The 21,058-nt window shown below is 31.4% G+C and overlaps 1 long non-coding RNA gene across 1 annotated transcript; it reads left to right on the top strand.

The window, feature by feature from the left end:
• The first annotated feature begins 547 nt into the window (after nt 1–547).
• LOC25490660 (uncharacterized) lies at nt 548–3,265 on the top strand. The gene is made up of 3 exons (XR_003009966.2): nt 548–774; nt 2,125–2,875; nt 3,030–3,265. It is a non-coding gene; the product is annotated as an uncharacterized lncRNA (long non-coding RNA).
• Nucleotides 3,266–21,058: the final 17,793 nt, after the last annotated feature.

Raw genomic sequence — 21,058 nt, 5'->3', positions numbered from 1 at the left:
CGTAAATTAAATTAATTTACAGTTTAATTCAAAATAATATTTTATTAAACTTTAATAGGTACAATAGTTCCTTATGCTTCGCAGGAGTATCATACTTCTAAAATAGAATGATCCCTTTAAAAAAATAAAAAATAGAATGATAAATTAAGGAAAAAGAAAAAGAAACGTATTATATTTCTCTAAAAAGAAAAAAAAAAAAAAAAGTGTTATATACTCGTCCTTAACTCAAACAGTGCGTTTTAATATATTTTTTTTTTTTTGGTAGATAGACGAAATGGCAAAGCCATTATAAACTCACACACACAAGTGGAGGTACCGGGGTTCGAATATTTATTGTGCTTGAGATTGCTTTCGATTTTTTTCTTCTTCATATCCCATCAAATTAAGGTTTTTACGGAAACCTAATCTTCGTTTTTTCAGCCTTCGCAATAGCATGAAACCTAGCAATTCTGCTGCGATGCCTTTAAGAGAAAATACAAGATTGTCCTTGGTTTAAAAAAAAAAGAGGGGTATTTTTGACATTTTCATCGAACCCTAAATAATTCAGCTTCTCTTCCTTCTTTCGCAAAACAAACGGCAGCCTTTCGTTCGTTCCTTTCGTTCCTTTCCGCCGCCGTTCCTTTCGTTCGTTCCTTTCGTTCATCTATATTGCTGCTTTAATGGGTGCAAAACAAACGGCAGCCTTTCTGCCGTTCCTTTCGTTCATCTTCTCACCCTAAAACGCCGCCGTCGAACTGTCAACCGCCGTCGTTCCTTTCCGCCGCCGTTCCTCAGGTTGGTAACTTCTTGACCACGTTTTTTCTCTGTTCTCTAATATTGAGTTTATGAAAGTTAAGCCAGATCCTTAATTATATTAGTGGAATCTCTTAATTCCTATAATCCTACGATTTTGCGATTATACTTACCCTCAACGATTATGAGAATACACAATCTTATTTTGGTGGAATCCTCTATAATCTACTTTTCTTTGAAATTATTCTATGATTATGGTCGCGGTGCTGGCACTGCAAAATGCAATTTTAGTTGTTGTTTTGTTTGAGACATACGTGTTTGATTTAATGTTTTAATTATGTAAGTATAAATAGTTTTATGTTGTTATGTGAGTGTTAGTATGTTAATTACACAAGTATTTTAAGTTTTAATTGTGTAAGTGTTATGCAATTACACTTATGTAGACAAACTGGTAGAAAAAAGCTTAGGTGGTTTGGACACGCAGATAGAAACTTGTAGATGTTGTCGTAAGAAGAGTAGATCAGATGAAGGAGAGTCAGGTCAAAAGAGTTAGAGGAAGACCTAGGAAATCTATAAGAGAAACTATTAGGAAAGATTTAGAGATTAATGAGTTGGATGCAAGTATGGTAATGATAGAACACTGACATAAATCTATAAGTTGTTGTTATTATGCAACTATGCTATTATGCGAGTTATGAATTTAAATTTACTCAAATTTTCTAAGTGTATTTGAAGTTTTTTTTTTGTCTTATCTATGATATTTTCTATACATATATTTGAGTTTTATGAATTTTTTGTAATCCTATGATTAACATAATGATTATGCGATTTACTATTTTACTTTCCCTCACCGATTATAGTAAAATCCTGATTTTGACTATCTCTTCTAATGGACTAGACTACTAACTTAGAAACCTTAAGGGCCCAATAACATTAACATATGCCCAAAAACTTATTATCTAATAGGGGCAATATCTAAACTCATGAGTTTCCACTTTTAAGCTGTTTCTGAATCTAACACAGTGAGTCAAAGCAAACTAGTATGATGTTCATTTTATATTTTATATATGATTTGACTGAGTGGTTACTTTGTTTTGATAAAATGAATTTTTGTATTCAAAGTGAAGGTCACTTGTTTATACTTGTGTACTCTAGAATGCTATCGTTTCTTTTGTGGGTGTACTTTATTTTGTTCCTCTCTTTTGTTAGAATTAGTTTACAATTTTAGTTGTTTAATTGCCACCAGGTGTCATGCGTGACAAAATGGCAATCAAAAACAAATGTTTATATGACAAACAATAAAAAGGGTAGTTTTGTCTAAGCATATGTATTTCATAACGGGGTGATTATTGATTTGTACTCTGAAACCGATTGTTTTTAATATTCTTCCAGCAAAGATTATCAAGGATCGTGTAACAGGAAGGTCTCAAGGTTTTGGTTACATAACTTTTGCAACGACCAAGGAGGCATCTGCTGCCCTTCAGACCATCAATATTTCCCGGCAGGCCTCTTGCTAAATTCTAAAATTCACCAATTCACATATTGGGTTTAACTTCAGTCATACAGTCTTTAATAAACTTGTATGCTTGCCTTGCATTCTGACTGCGGCCAATTAGTGTGACCATGATTGTGTAATGTCTCACGCAAGGGACGATTGCAAACTCAGTTTGCATCTGATCGAAAAGCTCGAATCCTTCGAAGAAGCGTCCAGTATTAGAGCAAGCACACAATAGAGCAACAAAGGAGAATGAATCAGGGGATACATTTTCTGATACAGATTCATCTGGACGCTTCTTCGAAGGATTCGAGCTTTTCGATCAGATGCAAACTGAGTTTGCAATCGTCCGTAGCGTAAGACATTACACAATAATTGGCCGCAGTCAGAATGCAAGGCAAGCATACAAGTTTATTAATGACTGAAGTTAAACCCAATAAAGTGACTTGGGGAGCATTGCTTTCGTGTGTTAATACGACTGAGGAGTTCGACATTGCTGAACTAGCAAACAGAAAATTACCTAATGGTGAAGGGTTAAAGAGATTGCGAAATATATATCGCTGGTTTAACCATCATGAGAAAGCCATGGAAATTTCAAAAATTCTGGACAGACCAGACTTCACTAACCACACTGCTGGCACTAGTGAGGTAACAAAATATCTATATTTAACTTTCGCTTGATTTTGGTAAATTGTAGCATTCCTAATAATAATATGCACATAATACTTTATTCTCACCAAAAGATTTGAGACCATTGAAAAAGGTGGAGCATCACTCACTTTTGTTTTTCACACTTTGACAGTTACACAATTTCATGCAAGGGAGCACATTGAGAATGACTGTTATTGTTTTTCTACTTTGTTACTAGTGGTTCGATTACCAGCCACTATATTTTGTCAATGACCCTATTACGTGATTGTGGTTTGATATGTAGCACATTCACATTGGTTTACGTGATTGTGGTTAATTTTGTATAAAACAACCATTCTACATCTCAAGTACACCAATTTTCAAGAAGCATATTCATGTTTTCAGTCAGTCTCTTTAAGTGTATTAGTTTTCACTTTTTTCTTTGTTTTATGCTCATTATTATTTCTACCATGAATAGTTCCAATTCCTAATGTTAAATAACATCTGTTAAGTGATACTGTGTTGTTTGCACATCATCACTGCCAAGTGATTGGTCGTGTGCGTTATCCACCTTCCATTTTGTCTAAGTACAGTCATCAAACCCTTAAGTTCCTTATTACCCTCCTCGATTTCCCCTCTTCTAACCTCCCTTTTCGGGAATCCCTGATATTGCAACATGTTTGTGAAACATAAGCGATACAAACCCCTCATGTGAGTGCCGACATAAAAAATATACCGGTTGCATAAGTCGCTGAGACTTGGTTGATAAGTTTCCTTTTAAATAGATCTTTGATTAATTAGATTATTTTTGGATAGACCAATGTTAATAAGTTAGTGGCTTTGTTAGTTTGTTGGACTTGAACCCTATACCTCCCAAAAACTCCTCTGGTGTCTCTTAATTTACCATCTGAGCTACGTACATGGTAATTAGGGGTTAGTTTTACAATCTGACCATCTGTTGGTATAGTTAGCTAACATTTATTTTCTTTTTCGCCTCAAATAGTTTGAGTGTGAAATCATTTAAAATATCATCAACCTCCTGTGTCATCTCTGATTTGAAAACTTCAGTGTTTGATTATATGGACTCCCATATATTTCATTTTGGCGTCTAGTTGGGATGACGAACAAACATTGTGACAGACAACTTTTAGCCGAGTTTTAGAAAATAGTTCAGTGTGCTGCTAGTCCATAATTGGCCATATGTTACTGCCTCTGCATGGATGAATGTTTTGGTGCACTGAATTACTTGGGGCTGCCTTAGGAAAAAGATGTTGTGCAAGTCTTGTATAGAAGGAATGAATATGATTGCACCCGACCGAGGTTGAGTATGCTGTTCAAGATTAATTTACATATTTTTCAGCCGAGTCTCCAAAAAACTTGTCTGGTTTCATAGTTGAAACATAGAAATTTGTTCTTGCTTCTTATTTTGTTTTCAAAGTACGTAGATCTACAAGGAGATAGTGGTTTTTCTTGACCTTTTGTGGTGTGTTTCTACCAATCTCTATTTTTTCATCATAAAAAAAAGCTTTGGGTCGAATATAAATTAAAATCAAAACGAAAGATAAGGTGTAAATTATTATTTTGGTAAGCTATCTAAAAAGTTTATTATTATTATATTTACACAAATATGAATATCATCAAATATACCCAAATAATCCTTAAAAAAAAATAGATCTCCAAAGATTTTCTAAATGCTCATAGCAAAAATTAGTTGGAACTTGGAAGCGTTACAAAAGTAAGTTGGAAGCATTTTTAAAGGATGAGCCATTAAGATGTAAAATTCTAAGATTCACAGTCCATCTTAAATTGTTGGGTTAAATATGTTTTTTGTCCCTATAAATATGTCAACTTTTCGTTTTAGTCCCTCTAAAATTTGTCTTCAATATTTAGTCCTTATAAAATTTTCAATCACTACTTTTGATCCCTATTTTTTATTTAATTTTTGTATTTTTTAATGAAATTATGCAGAAATGTGTAAATTATTCTAAAAAAAATTCATTTAAAAAATTAGAATTTTTTAACAAAACACAAATTAAATATGAATTTTTAACCGTAAAAAATATAAATATTCATATTAAATTCATGTTTTGTTAAAAAATTCTGAGTTTTTTTTTTTTGAGTGATTCTTATAATATTTTGAATTTTTTTGAAAATTTTTATTAAATAATATGAATTCTACATGTGAGTTTACTTCAAAAGATGGACCAAAAGTGAAGATTGAAAATTTTATAGGGACTAAAAATCGAAGGAAAATTTTAAAGGAACTAAAACGAAAAGTTGATATATTTATAGGGATCAAAAACATATTTAACCCTAAATTGTTTATAGAAAAAAGCATATTGGGTTAAGAGAAATGCAATATATATTTTAACCGACAATTTTCAATACACTCTTTTTGATTAGTTAAAATTCATATGAACCCACCAAATTTATATGAAACCCACATAATTTAGTGGGACTCATGTGAATTTTAACCAATCAAAAATGATATATAAAAAATATGTGTTGTTAGCATTCCTCTTCATTTAAAACATATATAGAAAAACCCATAAGACTCTTCATTCAAGTAGATTGAGTCATTTGGTAACATCATCGACATTGTTTGTATTGATTGATATTCTTGATTTTTCTTTTGCTACATGATATCCATATTTTTAGGTAGCCTCCACCTCCATTTTCTATACGTATGGTTGAAAAAACTCATCAAAGTGGATGTAGAGTTTTGATTCTTCTCTTACCCTTCTTAGCTTTCAAATACAACTTTACACTCACGAAACGTGTGAAATTATAGTTGAAATTTATTGCCAAATACTACTTGAAATGGATGGTGGTGAAATTCTTACTTATTATGCTAGGTTTTACAAGTAATTATGTTGAACTAAACTTAGAAATTTCACTACCGCCTCTTCTAACGTCAATGCGCATAATGGAATAAAACCAAGTCGAACATTTTTATTTTTAAGAAAAAACTGAGTTGAACATTTAAAAGTATAGTTTGAATATTAATAATGAAAAAAATCGAGTCCGTCTCAAACTTTTTTTAGGCAAGTCCAATCTCAAACTTGTTAATGTTGAGTTTATGGGATGGGATGGGATAATTGATATTGACTCATTTATATTCAAATAGTTAACAATTTATATTCAAATAGTTCACAAATAAATAGTCAACAAATAGCTATGCTCACTCTAAAAGTTAACAAATGAATGATTGATAAAGAAATAAATAGTTGATATTATATCTACTTGCATAATAAATAAATGATTAAAAAGCCAATGGCAGGTATTTAGAGAGGAGAAAAATATAAAATTTCACTAATTTCTTCAATAAATTTAGTGGGGAAAAATAATCAATATTTAATTTTTTTCGTCTATAACTTTGTTTGCTATTTTAATTTTTAAGCAGTGCTATATGGCACGAGAGCCAATAGCACGACAACTGCACGACACTTTAGTTTAACTCACACACAACTCTTTTTTTTCTTCTTCTAATTGTTATGTTTTAACCCACATTTTCTATGATTTTCGCCACCATCTTACCACTTCTATATTGTTGCAACTCATCTACATATTTTAGAATTAACCGTATAAACAACTCTTTAAGTCTTTGTTATCTCTCGTTGTGGTATTCCTTGTTGCCTCTTATTGTAGCTGTATTCATCATGGCCATCAACGTTTTTGTTTTTGTTGTTGTGGTTGCCTTCATTGTTGCTTCCGTCGCAGGCCCGTTCCTAGAGTTCTACGGGCCTTAAGTATAATATGAAAAAAGGGCCCTTACATAATGCATCATAATTTTTTTATCTCATTGTTGTGTTTTTTTGCTTTTCGTTTTATTTTTTTATTTTGCTTTTCACTACAAAATAAATGTTTTTTTTAGACAACATCTGAAAATAAATTAAATATTTTATACACACCAAAACAAAATAAAAATACCGTAGAAGTAGAGAAAAATAGCACATGTGAAGTAGACTGAAATTTTAGCACCCTATTTTCAACTAAAATAGAATTTGTTTTGTTATGAAAATTATCCTCATTTCTTGGATAATAAATATCGTCGATATTTTTAATATTAATGAAGCACATTATTAGGAACAAAGGGCCCAAAAAAATATCATCAATTTCTTCGATAATAAATTTTTGAGCATATTATCAAGAACAACCAAATTTTTTTATAGGAGGGTGTATATAGAAATATTTGTGTTACATGGGATATATATAGCAAATCTCACTAAAAGGGCCAAAAATACTAACAGATGTCAGCCCATTCCTTTATCATGTCAAAGTTTGGGCCTTTACAGAGAATTTTTCTATATATATCCCCCGAAATCCAAATATTTCTATATACACCCCCTTACCTTAAAGATTTTTTGGGCCCCCTACCGGCATGGGCCCTAGGCCGTCGCACTCGCGGCCTATGCCCTAGGGCCGGCCCTGTTCCGTCGTTGTCTCCTCACAACTTAGTTGCCATTAGTTGCTGCCACAACATAGTTGTTGTGATTGTCTTTACCGTTGTTGCCGCCATCGTCACCGTCACCGTTCGAGCCTCTCAGCATAGTTGCAAGTAATTGGCAAAGGGAGTTTGGTGGTACCATGTGTAAGAGAAACTTGCTGCATAGTTTAATAGAGGAGGCCATTTTAGATCAAATATAATGCTGGCAAACAGTTCGGGTTTGCACGAGACAATTGTCGTGCACTTTAGTATATTCTTAAATTTTTTAACAATTGAACTTCTACTCACCAAAGAGAAAATAAATTTCCATAAAAAAAAAAAAGAGACAGTAAATTATTTTTCAATAAAAGCATGAATGAAGTTTTCTTTTCCAACGAAAAGATCACATTTAAATATGCGAATTTGAAATTTCATGGCTATCCGAAAAGTGAAGGAATTTTTATCTAAATCGAACCACTTATTCACCTTAAAGGTAAATTCTTGCCATTATACTATTTAAAAAAAAAAAAAAAAAAAAAAAAGTAGTCTACAAATCAAACACAAGATGTGACTAAAAGAAAATTAATAGGTCAGACATTATGATCGGTTCCAACTTTGACTCCTTTAAAGATGTGTAAATTTTCGATGGATGTTACAATTTCGTCTATCTAAAAGAATTAGTGCTGGCATTCAGTTCACATGTTCAATTTGATATAGGAGGCCAGATATTCTAACATGCGTTGCTAAACAATTTAGGATTTAGTTCTAGTTGGGTCAAGCAACCTATTTCAACATGAAACATTATTTTGAGAGAAAAAATATAACAAATATAAAAGCAACATTCTTATCATTCTATTCCTACAAATATCCATAGCAATCTGAGCACATGAATTACTCATTTCATTATCCTTTGAATTTGGTAAATTCCCTATTCGGACAAAGGATCTTCATAACGAGATCATCTACCAGTGTTTCTATTCAACCTCTTATTCGATATCTTAACCGAACATCACAAGTGATTCATGTTTGTTGAGAAGCTAATCGTTGTGCGGATTTGTTGGCCACTTTAGACAACTTTCTCTTTGTTGGATTGATTATTTTTTTTCCTTCAATTAGGTTTGCACGCCAGGCATTGAAGTGGTTTATAATGTAAGCCTTAGTAGATCGCCTCCTATTTTTCCATAAAAAACACCGAGGACAAGTTTTTGTTTATATCTTCCCTAAAAAAAAAAGTTTTTGTTTATATTTTAAAAAATATCGTCTTTTATGTGTTTGTCGTAAGCCAAGTTTAAGTGTGAGCTTTCAAGGAAGATTACGTAATATTTCCATTTCTTTAGAGCAAGAGAAACTTCTCTACTTTATTTTTTTATAGACAAATCTTAGTAGATTAATTGTTAGAAAACTTTTTTTTTTTTTTTGAGAGGTAATTGTTAGAAACTTCTTTCCTCTTAAATTCACATTTTAGAAAAACCAAAACTGATAAAGGGAAATCGTTTTCGTTTTCCTAATTAGACCCCAACCAACAAAAGAGCTAAGAATTAGTGTTACAACATAATAGGTAGTTATGCCAACTAATTCATTAAGTGGGTGTTTGGATCAGTTTTTCTGACGCAAATACCACCTCCCATTGCAATTTCAACGTGGAAACTATGAAGCTATAATTATAAGCTTTTGCTTTGATGTGAATTTTTAACGTAATTTTTCTTGAAATGTCGCATAATTAAGCAAAGTCAATCATTTCTATTTGGCACTTAAAGATATTTTAAAATTTAATAATGTCTTAAATGAAATAAAGTTTTTTACATTTTAGACCGGTTAGGCATTCTAATATGATCTAAAAAAACGTGGACCTTACAATATTTTTGTAAAATAGTAAATTTTTTAATAAAAAAAGAAAAAGATATAAATTATTATTAAAAATGACAAAAGTCCACCTTTGGAACATTTCTTTATGTCCATATTAGATGTATTTTATTTTTTTTTATTTTTTTTTTTAAGAAACTAAACTAACCCACCCAAATTGACATCAAAGAGAATCGAACCTGAGACCTTTAGGAGGAGCACACTCTCAGGCCTCAAGCCAATACAACTAGGCCAACCCAAATGGGTTTCCAATTTTTTTCTTTTTTTTTTTTAAACAATTCCGATTTTTTTCTTATGTTTTAATAAATAGTATTTTTTGTGAAATGTATATTATATTTTATTTTTATTTTATACTTCATATTTTCTCATATGCATATTACTGAATTGATTAATTTTAAGGATTTAATTCGATCTGTTGAATAAAAAAAAGACAGATATCATTATGTAAAATGTGTCAAAAGGCTTATGACGTTTCATCATACGTACACATTTGTCACCATGAAAATCATGTCAATTCAAAATACTATGTATCCATATTCCATATATGTGTTGTGATATTGACAGCTTATACTCTACCATTGATGGAACATGTATCCCTTTGAAATTTGAAGGTTGTCATCGTCACATTCTCTTTAAGATAAATGATATATATGTAAACATCACGTTGTAGCATGTGGTCCCTTCAGATATGTATTATACACTGCACCAGAGTAAAATACATCGAGATAAATTATTTCACTGTTACCTTTGATAATAGTTGTATTTCTAATCTTATAAATGATCTTTTGCGACCATTAAACGAAATTTTTTGATTACATAGAGCCTTTGAAACTCATCGTTTTAATCCATGTATGCAACTTAACCGCCACATCTACATTAGTTAAACTGAGACTGACAGTAGGAGTAACAGTGAAATAATTTATCAACTAAAAAGACATATTTGAAACATTTGAAACTTAAATAACTAACTTGACAAATTCTGTCAAACTAAAAGACTAAAAGAGGTGTTTGACCTACAAAATACAAGCTTTAAATTTTGTCTTAACAATAACTACACAATTTTTTGATATAAACTTACTTATTATAATACTTTAAACAATGTCCAAAAAACACTCATTAACATTCTCTTTCAAATTTCACTTAAAAAAAAAACATTCTCATTCAAATTAAATTGCACTAAAAATTTACTCTTTTTTCTGATAAATCAGTGTCCTAGATTGAATGTTAGAAATTTCTAATTGATACCGTACACTACAAGAAATAACACATTTCCTTTGAAAACAAGTGAATTCGTACGGAATTTTCAAGGAAAAGCTTCCTAGGTAATTTTGGCTCTATTCCTATGAATTATTTGTTTAATTGAATCCGTTTTTAAATCTTTTTGTAAGGTGAGAATAATGAAACTAAAAAAAATCACTAGATTCATTAGGTTAAGGGAGTTAGTAAGCTTAATAAACCCTATCAACATTTCAAAAGTGAAAACTAAGAATCATCCAAACCATATTAGTTTCCTTCGGTTTGGTTCAATTTTTAAATTGAATAAAAAAAGATCGATAACTTTTAATTCGGTTTGATTTTTTTTTCGATTTCATCAATTTTATCTAGACCACTTAAGTCCGCCATATCCATGGTAACACTTCAAGACAGACTATATATTTTCAATATAAAAAAAAAAAAAAAAAAAATCACATGGGACCCGTACATTGAAGTGTTTGGACAAGTGTTCTCTTCCTCTCTAGTTATTTTGTTCATCCTACATCAGTGACGGAGTTAGAAATTTTATAAAGTTTGGGCAAAATAAAACAATGATAAGTTTTAGTGATATCTACAACCGTAGGTAGATGTCCTTAATGTTTTTAAAATTGTCTCTTTATAATTATCTAGGTGTAGGTTGGGGATACTCATTTGTTCTACTAAAAATTTTCATATGTACTAGTACTAGCAATAGGAAGTGCATCTTTGATGCAGTCATCAATTCTCCCAAGAGGCCACCATTACCGAGAGCAAACATATTAATGACGAGGAACACATTTTTGCTATGCTACTTTGCTCTGCTGTTCGGCCCCAAGCCGAAGAATTAACAAAATTAAAATAAATATAGTATTCATATTTATTTTAATTTTAAGAACGAAATAAGGTCACACTATTTCATTTCAAGAAAATATCGATAGCTAAGTTCCATAGCTTTGCTTCCACTAGCCCGATCCTAGTTGATTTTCTTATCCAAACATGGTACTGACAATTCATAATTTGTGGAGTTTCAGAAAAGGCTCGAACACAAATACGAAGAGGACGAGAAAGACGAGGCTGAAATAATACTTAGAAAAATAGAAGAAGACTGGGAAAGTATTCTATATGGTCTAATAATGAGAAGTTTTGTATTACTAATCCAATCTTTTATTAGAAAATATATTATACTACCTTCATTGATAATAACTAAAAATATCATTCGTATCCTATTATTTCAAAATCCCGAATGGTCAGAAGATTTTAGGGATTGGAGAAGGGAAGTTCATATTAAATGCACCTATCAGGGCATTCTAGTATCCCACAAAGAATTGCCAAAAAACTGGTTTAACGAGGGTATTCAGATAAGGATCTTACACCCTTTTGGCCGTCACTAAAAGTTAAATTTCTTGTAGCGATACAAAGAAAATATGAGTTGAACCCGGACGCGTGTCCAGGCTAGCTAGATGGTAAATCCGCCCTTGTCCTACATACTAATCTCCAATGAGAATAGGCTAATGAACACAATTTCTTAATCGACAAAGCAAACTCCCATTGAAATGCTCTACCTCATTAAATGTTATTGGTTAGAAATTGTCAAGAAAATTTAACGTGATTATACTGGTAAATTCGAGACAGCATGATTAGGGGGTGGGCATAAAGGAATCATTACATTGTGGTCCTAAAAGGAAACTTACTATAGGATTGAAATTTCCTTTTATGTTGTGTGGTCTCCATGTGATTAGGGGGTGGGCATGCATAGTTGGAGTATAGCCTTAATAATATCATTAAACTGGTTGGCATGGCCAAAATTTGCATTGAAAGTTAAAAAAAAATGGTGGACATAGAAGAATCACCCACACATATATTTGAAGAAAGAAATAGAGCCATAGTGCATCAAATGCAGTTTTTCGAGGAAAACAATGCAATGAATGAAGACCACTCAAACAGCAAATTTAACCTAAGTAACGAACCTATTTTTTTTTTTTTTGGTCAAGTAGTCTAATGAGTGGAGCTCACAAAATTTAATTGTGGAGAAGTGGAGTGTCCGGGGTTCGAACCCCGACTTCCACATACAATATACAATATTCCTACCCGCTGAACTAAACTTACGGGGATAATAACGAATCTATTTAATTGATAATCATTCGATTATAATCAAACGATCCATATTTAAACTCTAATTTTTTAAATTATGAAATTAAAATTAAAATTAAAATCTGATTTCTAATTTTAAACTATTTGATCAAGATAAGAGGACTCTGGATATTTGCTTGAATGAAAATACCAACACCCTAATAGTAATGCCATTTATTTTTACCCTTTTTTCTTATTTTTGTACCTAAGGCTTTCTTGATGATTAAAAAAAACATAAATTCATTGCATTTAAGACTTGACAGTTGATTGAGACATAATCTCATGGTCCACATCTTATAGTAAATTAGTACTATGGAATTTTTCTGAATCATACATATTTAATCCAGCACTAAAAACAATTATTACACGGAATGAAGAAAGAGTTGAGGTATATCGTGAATGATAATTATTGTTTGTTTCCTTGCTTTGAACCCTAGAGATGAATAATATTACTTTATGGTTATGTTACTTATACATATGGAAGAACATAAAATATTTGTCTCAACAATATTGCACTATTGAGACTAGAAAATATTGCCAGATTTCTATAGATTATATCAAAACAGAAGCCTTGTAATAGCTCCAAAAATGATTTAGTATATAAGGTAATGATTAACCATATCTAGCAAGTACTCTAGGAGGTTTTTACCTCATAATTAGCAAATCATACTTTCATATATCATAATCTTAATCTTCAAGAATATAGACAAAGAGAAGAATATAGTCAAAGGTGGTTCTTGATTTGGCTAAGGTGGTGCATTTTGCAGGATCTCTTTAAGAGGTTCAATATGATTGATTATAACCTTGTTATATCTTAAGCACAATATGTGGATGACATATTACCTATTTGAAATCCTCGTGAACTTAATTCAGTTGGCAGGGACAATGCACTTAATGACGTGAGAAGACTTGTCGTTTTGAGATGGTTTGAATTGGTGTTGAGACCTTAGAATAATATGTTGAATAAACGAAATTTCTTCAACACAAGGTGGGCTCCATCCTTATAAATGTTGGGTATATAGTACTTGGAAATCAATGTTGGACATACAATAGAGAAGACTTGTCTCATGGACAAATAGGTATGTCAGTTTAGGCGTTCAAAGTATGCTTATAAATTTTTAGAGAAATGATATTTGTACAATCATTTTTTAACAACTTTTGTGACAACTTTCTCTCTCATATTTACATTATATTTTACTTTCTCTCTCTATTGTTTTGATTTTTGTGTCAACAAATACTTTTCTTTATAAAAATATGGTTGTCAACCAAATTAATGTTCAAATAATATTGCTCTAAATTCTATACTTAGTACGTGTGTGTACATGTATTTATTCTTATTTTTCTTTACTAAGATGCATGTTAATGTATGGAAGCAATAAGTGGCTTAGATTTGAAGGAATTTTTTGTGTGGATGGTTGAATGGTGTTAAGAAAATAGCTTGGGTTAAGTGGTCCAAGTGTGTATTCTAAAACGGTGTGACGGACTAGGAGTGAGAGATCAGGGTGGTTCTGAGGGTGGGCAATCTAGGGCATCAAAATTTTTATTTTTATTTAATAGTTAATAATTTATAAATATATTTCTTTTTAATTCGCTTTGATTAATTATATCGAAAATATATTTAGAGTTGATTATAAATAAATCTTTTACAATAAAAAATGCAAGAAAAAAAAATATTGGAATAATTAAAAGGGCGTAATTTTGTTGTTTCGTCCTGGATACTAAAAATCTTAAGAATCTTAAAACCGACCCTGTGAGAGACCTCAAAATGGTAAATCATAGTTTTCATAGGAAGTGAAGAAGGCCTCTTATGATGGATAAAATAAGAAAAAAAAATAAGACATAGAAGAAGAAAAAAGATACAATAAAATATCTATTAAACTGCAAAGTGTACTGCTCTTGTTCAAGTTAATAAAATTCCAAATTGTCCACAAATTCTATTTTCACTAGTGTATCTCTTTATTAAACTATTCTTTTTTTGGTCTAGTGGGTAATTCATCTTTTTCAAAGTAAATAAATGGAGTGTCTGGGGTTCAAACCCTGAACCCTACATATAATAATGCATGTCTCTGTCAACTGAATTATGCTCACGAGGACTACTAAACCGTTCTTTACTATTCATTTTTAAAATACTAACAAAGTAAGTTATTCTTAAACGACTATCATCCGGTGATATGAATGAAATCCTAAAACAATTAACTTGCGAAGAAACATATTCTACTTGTGTAATTGCCACATCCTCTTTGCTCTATTAAAAACACTCCATATGCTTGAAACAAACAATACATCACCTGCCCCTAAAATAATTGATTGAAGATTTCTATGCTTCATTTTTCATCATGAGTTGTGTTATTTGAACATCCATATATGTGACAATTTTTGTGACAATCAAAATTTTACAAAGGAAATGAGTTAGTGGCACAAAAACCAAAACAATAAAGAGAGAAAGTAAAAAGATAATGTGAGTATGAGAGAGAAAGTTATAAAAAATGATTGTTCAAATATCATTTCTCTTTCATCATTATGAGGAATACTCTTATGGATATTAGAAAAAGAATGGTGACACATGTACACCCCCATGTGGCAATACACCACTTACACCCACACAAAATTCTGACATATGGCAACCTGGATGAAAGTGAAAGTGTGATTGTGAGATAAATTTACTAAAATGTCCCTAATACATAGGGTGTGTGAATAAAGAGTTCATATAACATTTTCCTTAAAAAAAAAAGGACAAACATTACATTATTTTCCATATGCTCATGAATGCTGGAATATTCAAATTTCAAAACGTTGGACGACCGCTTTCTACAACTTTATACGAATCAAGGACAATGAGAAACAATTTATCAATTACATAGAAATAATACGTTGTGGAAATTCTATTCAAGTGATTTAACTTGTAACATTTCTTTGAGAAATAATTTCATCTCACTTTATAAAGCCAAACAATGTAACAGTTGTATCTTTGCGAATTAAAGGAAAGTTACTTAAGGCTTTTTTTAGAGTTTAGAAGGGAGAGACTTGGGAGGTGAGAAATATAGGGAGAAATTTATTTACTTTTTGACAAAAATAAACGATATTTCATTCATTCAAATTGATAGTGTACATCGATACAATACAAATTCAAATTCGCTAAAAATTAAAAGGATGAATATGTGAACAAACTCACATCATCCATGTTTATTGAAAGAGTGATAAATTAATGCTTATGATTAATATATTTTTAATTTTAAGAATATTATAACAACATAAATTAAATTTGAAGCATTCATATAAACCCTCCCAAACCCCTCAAAACTCTCCTCCAATACAGTTTCTTAGCTCTGCCAAATGAGGGAGGTTTTATATTTCGAAGAAAAATAACACCCCCCCTCTAAATGTCCTCAATTTCTTCCTTTTCCTCCAAACTCGCAAACAAAGCCGAACGTACTCATTGTTATGTCTTTTGTGATTCTTAGAAATTAGTATTGAGAGTTTTAGAATGGTTCGATGTGTTCTAGAACGGAGGAAAACCATTAAAATAAATTCTTACATATGCGAGCAAACAAACCTGGGAAAATACTTTGCATATGCAAGGTAAGTGGTTCACATATGCGAGCATGCCAAAATATGTGATGGACCATCACTAATGGTCGTGGTTCACACATGTGGTAGTTATATGTTTGACAGAACGACGTTAATTGGTCGCATATGTCGTGGAGGTTGGAGGATTTTCTCCTTTCAGGCACTATGTCGTTAGTCATCAGCTTCGTCACTAAGTAGGTCTTTCATGAAGTAGAGAATGTAGTGATTTCTTTGTTTAGGGTGTTCTACGGGAGTGAGTTTCTTAGACGACTAATGAACAAAGACATATGTTAACCATTGAATCTCGTTAGAAAAAGAACAAAAATGTTGTTCTAAGGTTCAATTTGTAGTGAAGTCGCCACTGATCCTGTCGGACCTGAATATCTCTAGATGGTAATGTTTAATGGCCATTGAGTTAGGACCTTTGTTATCATTAGCAATCTCCTTGGACAGAAGAGAGTGATGCATGCGAAGACACTCCAACACATAAGTCATTAATCATCGTGGATCTATTAGGGTGAACTGAGTGTGTACCTAGACCAATACCCTTAAGTTAGTTTTTATACTGTGGGTTTAGTGTTTTGGTTCTTAAACATTTACCTAGACAAATGTTCTCAAGGAACAATTTCAAGAAGATTGTGAGAAGATAACATTGAATCTTCGATCCTAGGGATTCATTCTTTCATTGTAGTCTGGACGTGGAAGGAAAGTATCCAGACCCAATCGTTGTTTGGGTTTTGGCTCCTACCTGAACACATGATTACAAATATTTTAAGTTATTTTTTCAACCGTGTTATAGTGACAAATATATTGTAGTAACCAGTATCGACTTCATCCCACGAAACATGAAGATCATTTTATTTTATTTTATTTTTTCTTTCGCACCGGTTTCCGACCCACCAAAGGTGGACGACTAATCCAGCTCGTGCATAGAGGGATACACACTGGCCAAGCGTTGTTCCTCCTGAAAATCGAATCTGATCTTCCCCGAATACGTTATTGGAAGGAGCTCTGTCACTGGAGTCTAAACAACTTGGTTAAAAGTGCAAAGAGCCACTAAACCACATAATAATTTGTAGATCATTTTATGTGCTACCGGTTGAGGCTCTAAATTTAGGTACATTTAATTACAATTTCCTACACTCATTTCACATGTGGCCCTGTAACATATCATGCTATACAAAAGTTTAATAATTACGTAAAAGGAAAAAATACACAAAAGGTAAAATGAGAGAAAAAAAATAGAAACTGGAAATATCTGACTGACTTTTCTATATCACCACAAAACTAGAAGAATTGAAGATTATGATCTGGACTTCACGTGGGAACCCTACCCATACGTCACAAAAAACACAACCATAATCAAAATTGTAATAATGAAAGAGAGATGATTTCATTCTTTGGATTGAAAGCTAAAGTTTAGTCATTAATTATTTCTACCAATATTGTCTTTTTTAAGAAAATTATATTCAAAGGGAGTAAAAGGTTACTCCAAACCTTGACAAAAAAATAAAGATTACTCTAATTACTCCAATTCATTTACTAAAAATTAACTATTAATCTAATATTTGGATCTTTAAAAATGGTCTAAAAGTTCCCTAAAAAAATGGTCTAATAATAGTGAACTTTTACTAATTTAGTAAATAGTAAAATAATAATGATAATAATAAATGAAGAATATATATTATATTTTGTTTACATCCTTAAAAAAAAAATCATATTTTATTGAAACTTACTAAAACTAATAAGGTCCTCCTCTTCATAAAAATAATAATAATAAGGTCCTCCTTTTTGAACCTGGTTAATATTAGACCCTCTTAAATTTTAATAAAATATTATATTTTATAAAATTTTTTTGGTTATATTATATTTTATAATATATAAAAAGGCAAAGAAATGCAATATTTTATTAAAATTTACAAAAATGTATAATGGCTCAACTTTAGACATTTTTTAGAGGTCTTTATTTGATTATGTCGAATATTCGAATTCTTGCACCTTTGATTATGTGTGATATTTGATGTACAAGAAACAAGTTACATTCAATGATTTTGTAAAAAAATAAAATAAATACATTCAACGATAACAATTAATTTTCCCAACTTCATCTTGATCACATATCTTTTGGTACTAACTCTAGCCCGTCATATTCAAACTCCACATATGATGAGTTTGCGGCCTGGGGATGAGGACGTCCTCATCCTCAATGTTGATGGAAGCGCTTTGACAAATTCAGAAAATGAACGTTATTGTGGATTGATGTGTAAGCATGGTGGAAGTTTACAACTTGGTTTTTTTTGGTAGTGTGAGGATTTGGAATATCGTAGATGTTGACAGTCAAAATGTCTAGTGTCAAGTTGTGTTGGGAGGTTGGCTATAAAATGATTATGTGTTATCCCGACTCTTTTCATGTGGTGCAATTAGTGATGAAGGACACTCTCAGGTAATAGCACTATGCAAATATTTCAAACTTATCTAAAACTATCTTTTTAAGGTTTGAATTATTTTCATTCATTATATCATTCGAGAGAGACTCTTATAATTAAATTCTTGTTGAGTTGGAGACCCTTGTCATGTTTATCTTCCTCTTTATTAGGAGACCATTTAGAATATGGCTTTTTCAAAGACTTGAATTTTTTTTTCATGCTATTTTGTTATGATAAATGATATTTGTACGCTTATTTTGTGACAACAAAAAATATAGGACATACTACTGGATTATAACACGGGTTAAAGAATGGCATTTCAATCCAATAACTTACCACATAGTCACCCAATTTAAGGTAGAAAATTTAAGGGGTTGTTTATTATGTACCAGCCTAAATGTGGACATTACTACATTTAATAAACTATAAGAATTCACCTTAAGAGCATTTTTTCAAAAGCAAACATAGATGATTAATTTGTTAGAAAAATGGAAAAACGTTGGTATCATGAACCTTAACACCTTCCTACGTTAAACTCATTTGGTGGCCCAAACCAAATATTGTGCTACTCCCTCAATGACTATTTACTATCGATTTTGTTTTTTAGCTAGGCACTATTTAATATTAATTATTTTAAGTTTAAAATAAGTTTAAATGTAATTTTAATCCCCTTATTTTTTAAAAATATGAAGTTTTGGTCTCTCTTATATTAAAATTAGTTTTTTGTCCCCTTATTTTACTCTTTTTTTTTCTTCTAAATTTTGGTCTCTTGCATTATTTATTTGTCATTTTGTATGATATGACATATTCATCTATGACATAACAAGAGTTCTTTTTTGTCAAGTAGTCTAATAGTTATAAATTCATCTCTTTAAAGTAAATAAGTGGTATGATTGAGGTTTGAACTCGTCTCCAACATATATTATGGAATGTCTCTATCAGCTTAGCTAAGTTCATAGAAACATTGCATAACAATAAAAAAAATCTTTGTCAGCAAAAATATGTATAATAAATACCGACATATCATAAATGAATAGACTAATAAAAAAAATGACCAAAAAATTAGATGGTGGATCAAACCCCATTTTTTCGTACCAGCGAACCACCTCCAAGAGTTTATTTAGATGTTGTCAATGATCTTTACGTTCTCCTAATTCATTCAAGAAAAAATAAATGTAAAAAGCCTTCCAAATCTTTTAAATTGTGGCATGTCAAATAAGTGTTAACCCTTAGGTGTTTTTTCCTTCCGGAAGAGGATGTAAAGTAATCAAGGAGTGGAACTACATTTTTTTTTAAAATTACTCATGTTCCGATCAACTTAAAAGTCAAATAAAATACCATAATGGCAAAACTACATCTATAAAATAAGTGATCCTCCGTTTCAAGGAACACCAAACACAATTCAATCCGACTCCTTCCGACAACACTCCCTTCTGTTTAAGTTTCCACGAGTAGGAAGTCTTTCTAGAATAAGTTGCTGAGAAAATATTTGGACCTTTTTTAAGAAGAGACAAAAAGAAGCTTTTATTAAATTAAAATGCATCATATAGCACCAGCTATGCTAAGTTGGTGCTAAATACATGGCAAGATCAAAGTCTGCATAGGACTAATCCCCCTTAGAACACCTTAAACATTAGCAAAGAAATAAGCAAACTCCAAACAAAATAAAGGATTCTAGAGTGTCATTACTCCCAATTTAATGTCTCCGATACAAACCACGATCAAAGCTCCGGCAACAGAGAGAGAGAACTCCAATATAGAAGAACACTAAACCTCCACCATGTCTAACAAGATTTAAGATAATCGAAGACAATGCGAAGAATATCTTTTGCAAACCTTGAGCTAAACGTATAGGGTTTTGAGATACAATCAAGATAGCTCTTTCTAAAGCGCAAAGGTTGTCCGAATTTCCTTGAAACCCTTTGGACACACCACTCAATTGTGAAGAAGAAATGAGTTTATTACACATAAATATATATCAGGATTTAACGCAAAAACATTTGGTAGGGGACCAAAAATACATTTAGATCTCCAAATCTTACTCTTTATAAAGGCTGTCTCGTTCATAGAGGGCGTACATTATTTGTTTTTACTCCATTGCTAGATCATTTGAACTTCTCTTTGATAAAATTTTGGTTGGCTAATAATTTTCCTAAAAAAGTTTAAAGAGTCAAAAATTAAAAATGATGTAGGGTACAGTTTCAGGGTGGAAACAAATGTACTATCTAGACATTCTTTGGAGTAAAAAGCCAAATATTTCAAAATCCTAATCAAAATGTCTTCTTTTTCTTTTTTGGTTCCCTCTTGCCGTACTCTCTCTCTCTAAGGCAAAAAAAATTGTAGCTTGAGAATTTTGCGTGTAAACTTTTATATTCATGTCCCTCTCATTGAAATTATTTAATTAAAAACTCCACATTATCAAAGTCACTTTCATAAAGACCCTTTTATATTATCTCTCTCTTTTGCCCATACATGAAAAAAAAAAAAAATTGAATGGTTAATGGAGATTGAAAGGTGAATATCAAGTCACCCTCTTATTTCTTTTTTTTCTTCTTT

The sequence above is a fragment of the Medicago truncatula genome, chromosome 3 (assembly GCF_003473485.1).
Source record: "Medicago truncatula cultivar Jemalong A17 chromosome 3, MtrunA17r5.0-ANR, whole genome shotgun sequence".
NCBI lineage: Eukaryota > Viridiplantae > Streptophyta > Magnoliopsida > Fabales > Fabaceae > Medicago > Medicago truncatula.
The sequence above is the reverse complement of the archived record's forward strand: the minus strand, read 5'-3'. Positions and strand labels throughout refer to the sequence as shown.